We start from the raw sequence: 9,997 nt of genomic DNA, 5'->3' as shown, positions 1-9,997 counted from the left end.
CATTCTAAAACTATACAGTTAATTTACATTTTCTTTCCCCCTTCAGTTTCATGAAGATTTTTTTCAATTTAACCTAAAAAAACAACTAAATACTTTCCAACGATGACAGAATTAACAGGAAAACCGGTTAGGTGCATGTATGACTGAAGTCTCTAGCATCTGGCCTGCATCTGCTGCTTCTCTTCACTACACTTGATGTAATCTGGAGGCGGCAGAGAACGCTGACTGATAAGGATTTGTTTACAAAGCAACTTATTTACACTGCATCTGACCTGATATCACAGTGAAAAAATAAAACCATTTTCACATGAAATCCCCTCCTTGTCCACAGTTTTGAATCTGGAAGACCAGTCGTCACCGCAGCTTCTTTTACTGTGGGTTTGTGTGGTTAGGTAGAGAGGTGGGGGTTCATCTAAAGTTTTTTTGGTTTTTTTTCCCTTCTGCCTGAGGAAAGCCCCCTACATCCCCTGCTGGGCAGCTTCACTTTGACCACTGGCTTCAATCCCATCCACAGGGTTTGTTTTACCTCTGTTGCCTTGTGATGAAGACCAGCTCCAGTGGATGACAAAAATCTGTTTCCTGCGTGTGTTCTCGGTTCTGTTTATGCAGAGAAAAGCAGCAGACTAGACACCAGTAGACGGTGGAGGTTCCGTGTGATGACTTGAGGTCGGGTTTGTGTTTTCTTTCACCCTCCACCCCCCAGTCATTCTGCATATCAACAACACTGTTTTGTGTTCCTGTGCTCAGTATGAGGAGACAGTCGCTTTGGGCTGATGACTGAAGGAGTCGGCGATTTCAGTTTACTTTTGTTTTATCTGAATGCATGTGTGGCCTGCAGGTCTGGGGTCTTTCTGCATAGACTTTGAATGCTCTTCCTGTGCATGTGCAAGAGTGTGTCTCTGTGTTGCCATGCACTGGACTGGCAACGTGTCCAGGAATTATCCCGCCACTTTGTTACGACAGTTTAAGACAGAAAACCTGTGGAAAAAAGAACGAGCTCCTCTACCTCCTCCCTGTGGTCCTACTGTCAGCTGCAGAAATGCACCGCTCACAGAAACAACCAATCAGAGCCAGGAGGAAGGTCTTAGCGATGTCAATCAAGCTCTTGTGCACGCTGCTCACACTGTGCCCCTACACAGTGCGAACAGGCTAAGGGTTGAGAAACAACCTAACGTTGCAAGACATCTGGCATGTTCTCACACATTCACAGCAGGCTCCTCTGAAAGGGAAGGAGCTGTAGCAAAAGGGAGGATGTGAGCAGCACGTATACAAGGTGGATTGACAGCACAAAGACCCTCCTCCTGGCTCTCAGTGAATCTCAGCTTCTGACTGTATGGATTTCTGCAGATAGCACTGGGACCACAGGAAGAAGGCATAAGAGCTTCTCATATTACTGTCACAACATAGCGGCGGTTTTAAAAAAATATGTAAAAATATATTTGCATAATTTTAAAAAGACACCTAATGCAAAACATATTGCTGTGAGCACATCTTTGTAAATTAGATTTTAAACCCCAATGCTCGCTGGGTCTTCTCTGGTTCAATAAAGTAGTAATAAGTAAATAAATAAACGTGACTCCACACGGATCAGCGGTGAAACATGCGCACCATATGCAGAGGCTTCCATCTGCAATGCGGTGGTCCCTGGTTCGACTCCCAGCCACAGAACATAAGCTGCATGTCCTCTCCAGCTATTAGGGAATAAAGTCCTCCAAGTGCCACAAAACACTTTATATAAAGCGTACGCTTTTAAACACATGGTTAAATCGAGCCATAAAATCCTCCGGGCGGAATAGACGCCAACTTTGAAAATCACATGACCAACTACATTTTGCAGCGCCCATCCATTAAGTTAGCAGCAGTTTACGCATTAAAAGACCAGATTTCCCTCTTCCCAGCCCTACCAGCTCCTCTGGAGGAATCCCAAGGCGTTCCCAGGCCTGAGAAACACAGTCCCTGCAGCGTGGGTCTTCCTCTGGGTGGGATGTGCACGGAACACCTCACCAGGGAGGCGTCCAGATGCCCGTCTGTTTGTTAGATTGTTTGTTTTTCTCCTTTACATTTAGTCGTCTTTTATAATCTTCACGAAGCACTTCCATCTCCTTGTTGAAGAAAAATACGTGAAATTACACACAGGTGGGGTCCTTTTACTAAGCAGGTGAGGGTCTGGAGGCAATTTGTGGCGATGAATTTTATTTGGATGTATCAAACTTGTGGCATCTGTTTTAATGCGTGGCTGACTTTTCAGAGTTTATTTGTTAAAAAAAATAAATAAAATAAAAATAAAAATTTTGCATCCCTTTCCATCCATATCAACGGTATTTGCTACTTGATACAGAAATATCACGTAAAATCCCTCCTCCACAAGAAAAATAAATAAACAAATAAATAGATATCAGTTTGTGACTGTTTGGATTTGCTGGCTGGAGAGGCTCGATGTGGCGATGATAATGGATGCTGCTCAGCATCAAAGCTGCAGTAAAGAACAGGGGGTATAAAGCGCTGGGGAGGGTCAGGTGAGGTTGTTAAAGCAGTAAAAGTCCTCTGGTGAAGTAACACTGCAGGAAAGCCTTTCCAGATGATCTGCATGGGAGCACAGCATGTTCGCTGTGGAGTCTGGTTTTGTTTGCTCTTTGTGGTTGTTTGCAGCATGTTGATGGGCACGTAGGATACAAACAGACTGTGCACAGTAAACAAGTTTCATGCACAGTATGCGCAGAGCCCTAAAATTAAACCTGATGCCACAGAGGCTGAGAGCTTAAGGTGGTAAGAGTAATGTCATATGGGGCTTTGATGGGAGCACACAAGGCACAGGAACACTTCTGACAGAATCCTGGCTGTAATTTGTTTGACATATAATAATAATAAAAAAAGACACAACAACAACACTGAGTTCAGAAGGTTGTTGTTTTTTTTTTCACATTGTTGAGGAAGGGTTTATGACCACTTCAACAAGTTGTCAGTTTTCTTTTGTCTCCGTTAGCACCGCAGTTGGGTGTTTCCAGCATCATCTCAATTTACTGAGTTCTTCATTGGCAAGCTCTGCTCTTTGGAGCCACAGTACACCCTGGTTTAACATAATAATCACAACAATGGGAGCCATGCTGTGTTAGCTTTCCACAAAACGAACCCAGATCAGAGCTTCAGACACTGACACACACACACACACACACAGAAACAGAAAAAATTCACCCCTCGTGTCACCCTGCACCCAAGACAGGGTTGGTCTTTAGGTGCACGACTTACATAGGGGACATCCTGTACTCAACCACGCTCTAGAACATTTTGTTCCTGCCTTGTCAACGGATTCTGTGCACTACCCATATTGTTCTCTGAGGAAGTACGTATGGGGCTCAAAGAAGAACATGTGCATGTCAGCAAATACAAACATGTAGTTTGGTTCAACTAGTTTTACTTTAGTAATTTGGTTCCCTTCAACTCACACATTATGTAGATTTATCAGAGTGACATATTTCAAGTGCTGGCTTATGCTACTTTTGATGAATATGGTTTGCAGCTGATGATCGGTGGCTGTTTCTGAAATGGGGTGGACATGGGCAACTGCCCAGGACGGCATCTTGACAGGGATGGCACCTCCTCAACCTCTGTTTTGAGGAGGTGCATCAAAACAGAGGTTAGACTAGTAAAGCAAATTTGGAAAAAAAAAAAGAGATTTTTTTTGTATGTTTTGATAGTAGCAGCAGGTGTATAGTGGTTATTGAAAAAGGTACATATTTCCTTGGATTGTCTGGTTTTATGTAAGAGTAGAAACATTTTGGGAGCTGCAACCCATAATCAAAAAAAATTAACAGTAATAAACCGATAATATAATAGAATAGATTTTAAAATATTGGACCTTTTCATCCATTTGCAAAGGGCACAGCCTAAAGACTCTCCCATACTTCATCTGAAGTGCAGAAATAGTCTCTCATTGACGTAGTCGTGTGACGAAGATTGCGTCATCTTGTTCTGAAGGAGGAGTCCTCCTCCGCTTCTCGACTCCAGGCCCAGGTCATTTCGCACAGAGTTCTTTGCTATGTGCTGTCTGATAAGACAGGCGTCTGTGGGTGTGTTTTATCTGAAAATGTGCTCAAACTTCAGTGTTGTCTGCTGCCTCTATCCGGTTTTTGTATCTGCAGCCCACAGGAATAATTGTTTGCTTACTAGAAGCGATGAGGAATTACATACATGTGAACGATTCTTCACAAAATTCTTACAAAGATTGCCAATGACTCCTGGATGGAAACTGCAAAGTCATTTTCCATGGAGGAGGTTCTGTGCAGAAAGATGTGGGGCTCTGTCCTTGACCGTTTTCTTACGCCTATAGGATTAGGGCGTGATGTATGCTGAAGCAGACGGGGTGTCCCCAGGTGGTCTGCACCGTGTGGGTGTGTGTAAATATGAACGTCTTGCAACGAGGTGACCGACTGCTGACTGTTCAGATGAAGTATGCCAGGCTTTCCTCTCACCAGCCACTTAGGGCAGCTCCTCTGAGGGAATCCCAAGATGTTACCAAACCAATGTGAGAAACATGATCCATCCAGCTCCTGGGTCTTCCTCTGGATCTCCTCCCAAAGGAATGTGCCTGGAACACATTCCCTTGAGAGGATTAGGGAAGTATCCAAATGGCCGAGCCACCTCAACTGACTCCTCTCAATGTGGAGGAGCAGAGGCTCTAGTCTGAGTTTCTGCTAGTTGACCGAACCTCTCACCTAAGGAAGAGCCCATACACGAAGAGAAGAAAACTCATTTTGGCTCCTTGTATCCATGATCTCGTTCTTTCGGTCACTACCCAAATCTCGCAACCAGAGATAAGGGAAAGAACAGCTGTTTGTTTTGGATTTAAGGTGCTGCTTCATACTCCAGTGAAGGCTGTAAATTACGGTCTGATGTAGCTAACGGAACCGCATCATCTGCAAAAAGCAGAGACCCTTATGCTGAGGCCACCAAAAAGAGATCTGAACCGAGCTTTGACATTGATCGTACAGGGAAATAAGACCCGTATCAAGGGACCTGGTAACCCATACTCCTTAAGTACCGACCACAGGGCATATCAAACTCATGTAAACTGGTTGGATGAACTCCCATGAACTTCCATGAATCATCTAAGACTGAGGACGTGTACAAAGAGAACACTAGGTGGTGCTAGAGCACCTGTTCTTTTTCCTCTAGACAAAAAGTGCCCTTTTGAAATACATGCCTGTAATAAATCCCACCCTACTAAAGCAGCCAGCTGTTCCAACTGCCACATAAGGAGCCCCTTTTTTATACATGAGCACCTGTCCCCCTCATTAAAACTGTCCAAGACCCTGCTGAAGGTGTAGAGCTGGTAACGTGCCACACGGCTAGGTGGAAAAGCACACTGTTCCTTTTGAATCTGAGACTTGACTATCCGGTGGAACCTCCTGTCCAACGGATCCAAATCCGGTGGACAGGAACCCCAGAATAGACCGAACCCAGGAGCCTAATGTGACCTTTTCAATTATATTCTAATTTATTGAGATGCACTTGTGTCACCTGCCAGCATCCAGTTGCACAGATTTATTTTTGGTTTAATCATGGGTCAATCTTTCAGGTTCTTTAGTAGAAGTAATCTAAAATATATACTTTAATAAATTCAGAATGAGTTTTTAACATTTTGGCAATGAATTGGTACATGAGGAGAAAGTGCTGGCCTGAGATGAAACGGCAGTGTCGGAGAGCAAACAAAGGTGAGTTGATCTAAAGCCATAAAAAACTAACTTTTAAATTTGTATTTATTACATTTTACTGTAAGGTTCAAAATAACAAAATACTTAAGCCTTGACTTTTTTTTTTACATGCTTTAACATCATGTTAAAAACACAGAAACAAAATATTTGCTAAAATCAGCAAAGACATATCACCATTTGTCTTACATTTGTTGAACAAGATTTAAACTTATTCAGAGGAAAATGTCCAGTTTAGTTTCACATCTAACGGAAAAGAAAAAAGTCTCCTCCATGTTGACATCCAGGCGCTAAAATGGAATAGCAGAATCTGGTTAGATGTGCAAGGTTTTCATCATCTGCTTTTCCCTTCCGAAAAAGAGGGTGGCCGTTTAATCTTTTCACATTTAGTTTTACTTGGACTATCCTTTCATTTGATAGGCAGGGGACGTGTTGTGCTCACCTTTAAGTAATGTTCCATCCTGCTGCTGCAAGAAAATGTAGCTTTATGACTCTGTTAAATATCTACCTGTTTGAGGTCAGTCACAGTTATTCTGGTCCAATCAGGGATCATAATTGGTCCTATTTCAGAGTCAAATGGCCCAAACCATGAATGGGAACCCACAACCAATCAAAATAGAGTATAGAAAAAATATTTTTAAAACGGAAAAGACAATTAAGGTAACATGGACATGAAATAGTACTGCCTAAGAGTGTGGAATAGAAGATGGGGGAAATAAAATTGGAATGCTTTGGTATGAAATGGAGGTATGACTTGGTGAAGGGGCTTATCAACTCAGAACCGCCCAAAAAAAGTTTTTAGAAACTTTTAAATTGCTACTAATTGGATTGTCATGAGAAAGAAAAAACAATTTAAGTTTTAAGGGGCAGTAATATGTAATTTTCCAGGCACATAGTGCAGTTAAGTAACTTTGTTACCTTCAGTTGTTATAAAAATGCAATATTTAACTTCCTAATTTAACACCTTGATATTTGAAATAATGCCTCTGTCTCTTTAAAAACTGCTGCTCTTTTTGAAACTCCGTATAATGAACTCAGCAGATGAGCAGTTCCACCAGGCATTTGCTAATTGCAGCTGGCTAGTCTGAAGGAGCTGAGCAGGAATCGGTGCTCTGTGAGGTGGAAGCTTGGAAACTGCGGTGCTGAGGAGGAGCTTTGTCCACGAAGGCGGTGCTTGGTTCCCCACAATCGTTTTGCACAGCTGAACGGTTGCCATGGGCAATTAAAGGATTTCTCAAACATACATAAAAAAATCAAAGCAACACTCCAGGTATGTTTTTGATGTGGGAATAACATGATGTGTAGCTCAAAAAAGTTGATTTTACACAACAGTGCCCCTTAAAATCAGGCTTCCTGTTTTGCTTTTTGACCTTTCTTTGCAGATTGACGCTTGCCTTATCATTGACAATGAACACAGCGTTTCCCAAACCCGCCATAAATCAAGGTGCTTCTCACATGTTCGCTATGCAGCTACCGGCGGTTTTTCCACTTCATTCCGGCGTTGCCTAATTTTGCGTAGGAAAGCCGAGAAAGAACACACACTGCCATGGCCGGTATGCTTGTGCTGCATTCCTGAGTAATATTTTGAAGATGGCATCATGTCATGACACAGAACCCCGAGACGGTGTGCGAAGCTGTGCGTAAGCAAAACCTGAGGAGAAGCTGCTGCAGAGGTGGATCGCTGCTGTCAGATAGCACGCATTCCACGGGCTTACTCAGAGCTTCTCACGTCCAAGAGCCGTGTTATTCCTAGGCAAATATCTACAATTTCACACCCACCCTGCTCCCAGGCGTGCTGTACCTTGTCGGGCTTGCCGAGCACCAGTCACATTCCCTCTGAGTGTTTGACACACCCGAATGACATCAACACATAAAAGGTAAGCTGGCAGTAAAACAAAAAAAAGAAAAGAAAAGAAGTAAATGACAAAGATTTACGCAGTTTTTTTTTTCACCACTCCTCTCAGCCTTGTTGTGACATGTCGGCTTACGAGCTAAGGAGCTTCTTTTTAATGGGTTTTCTCCATCGTTTTTAATGCAGCACAGAACCTGAGGGGGGTGTTGTAGGTGCACACACCCTTGTTGAAATGAAAGTTGTTTTTTTTGCGATGTAAAAAAAAAAAAAAAGAAAAAGAAGAAGAAGGTTGTCGTACCTCTCAGGTCTTCTGGTTCTGGTTCTGGTTCTGCTCTGTGTCACCAGAACCAGAACCAAACACGGAGAAGCAGCATTCAGCTTCTACGCGCCTCAAAACTGCAAAACAGCTGAAACACTGAGCTCCTTTAAATCAAGGCTTAAAACTTGACTGTTTAGAGTTGCTATCGAACCACAATAAATGTAACATTGATCAACATATTTAATGTTTATTGATCATTTTAATGACGGCATGTCTGTTACTGGTTTGCACAGTTGTTGACTGTATGATGTGTTTGTGATGTTTATATGTTTTCTTGGTGTAAAGCACTTTAAATGGCGTTGTTATTGAAATGTGCTGTACAAATAATCGTGGTTGGTTGAAATCTGTTATGAGTGGAAATGTAAAGAATTAAAAAAAACTCAAACCCACATTTTGGTTAAAGCCATGGGCTGTAGGGAAGATTCAAAGAGTCAGAAGGAGCTCACAGTACAAATGAATCAGTGACGGTTTCATCAAAAAAAAAACTAAGCTTAACAGAAAATCTGTGGTTTCGCATGAAGTCGGGGTTGTGGACAAGAGAAGTCATGAGAATCTGATGGGGAATGTTCGCTGGGCAGATGAGGCGTATATAAGTGGGATGTTGACTCCAGCTAAACACAACTGAACCAAAAGGTGCTTCAAACTAAGTGTTACCTTCAGGGCGTGCAACCAGGTCAATACATCTTTTGAATTCTTCCTTTTCTGTGACAGATTGATTCGTTTGTCAATTGAGTTGTATGGGATAACCTCCCTGCTATAAGTAGAAAGGGGGGCGGAGGGGGAAGAGAAAAGGTTGAAATGGTTTATCGTCGCCTCATTTATTTCCCCTCAAAGAAAACAGACATTTTGCCTATTTTTATATCTTGAAGTAATTATTACTGTCATGTTTCTTTAAATCTGCCCTGTGGTTCCTTGGGTTTTTTTTTTTCTTTTCCCAACGTCAGCTGCAACTGCAGTTGTTCTCAAGTTTTGAAAGACCTGCATAAAATACCCCAGCAGTGCCTCTTGGCACCAGGCATTAAAGCGTCTGCCATACTGGTTTCGTGTGGACAGGAAGAGCAGAGGGTTCTGCCAAACTATGCTGTTAAAATACCCACACATCATGGGTTATTTCTGCTCAACACGGACGGATGTGTTTTCATGTGTCCAACCAGATCCAACACACGGATCGTCATATCGCAGATATGCTTTGAATGGCAGCGTTTAGATCATTTGTAAATCTTCAGCAGGGGGCCAAAGTGGCTGCTGATATGTTCGGTAGTCAATCTATCACTGTGAGGTGGCCTTGTGATCTGATTAAAAGAAACTCTCCTCTCCCAGATGAAGTGAATCACGATGGGTATGAAGCCGCTGATAAGCCTGTTTGATCTTGCCATGCCAAAGCCACAAGAAAGGAAGCGAAGGCCTTTGGAGCCGGGTCTCCGCGCTAACCACAGTTATGATGAACGAGTGCTTACAGGCATGTGTTTAACACAGGGGAACAGATAAGTCAGGCACTTCTTAATCCCAGCGCCTCATGGTTTAAGCTGGGTGGTTTTTCACTGATTTTTTCTTTCTTTTTTTTAATAAACCCGATGCCCCGTTTAAACACAAACGCGTGAAATATCCTCAGAAACGAATACAGTGCATTTCAGACTCCTGCTGTTTAAAATTTGATCACAGCCGGGAAAAAAAGTCTTTGCGTTGTGTTTGTATTCAGTACCAACATATAAATTATGGATAATTCCGAAGCGAGACAAAAAAAAAAGTATTGCTTTTGGTTTTTCTACAAATAAAAATCAAAACAGTCCGCGGCCTGATTTGGTTTTCTACGGAGCCCTCCAGGGGACATGGGGATTTTTTTTTTCTTTTGCGTTCCCTCGCAATACTTTTGATCAAAAGTACGGCGGCCACCGTAAGAAAGGCTTACAGTATTCAATTATGCCGCAAGAACTGACCGGTAGATTATTGCGAGGGAACGCAAAAGAAAAAAAAATCCCCATGTCCCCTGGAGGGCTCCGTAGTTTTCAGCTACCCTGACTAGACGCGGCCTTTTAATGCTATTACAGCTGCACGTCGTTGGCGTCTCCACCAGCTTTGCATACCTGCAGATGAAAATGTTTGCTCATTCTTCTTCAG

Source organism: Poecilia formosa, unplaced genomic scaffold (assembly GCF_000485575.1).
Source record: "Poecilia formosa unplaced genomic scaffold, Poecilia_formosa-5.1.2 Scaffold93, whole genome shotgun sequence".
NCBI lineage: Eukaryota > Metazoa > Chordata > Actinopteri > Cyprinodontiformes > Poeciliidae > Poecilia > Poecilia formosa.
The sequence above is the reverse complement of the archived record's forward strand: the minus strand, read 5'-3'. Positions refer to the sequence as shown.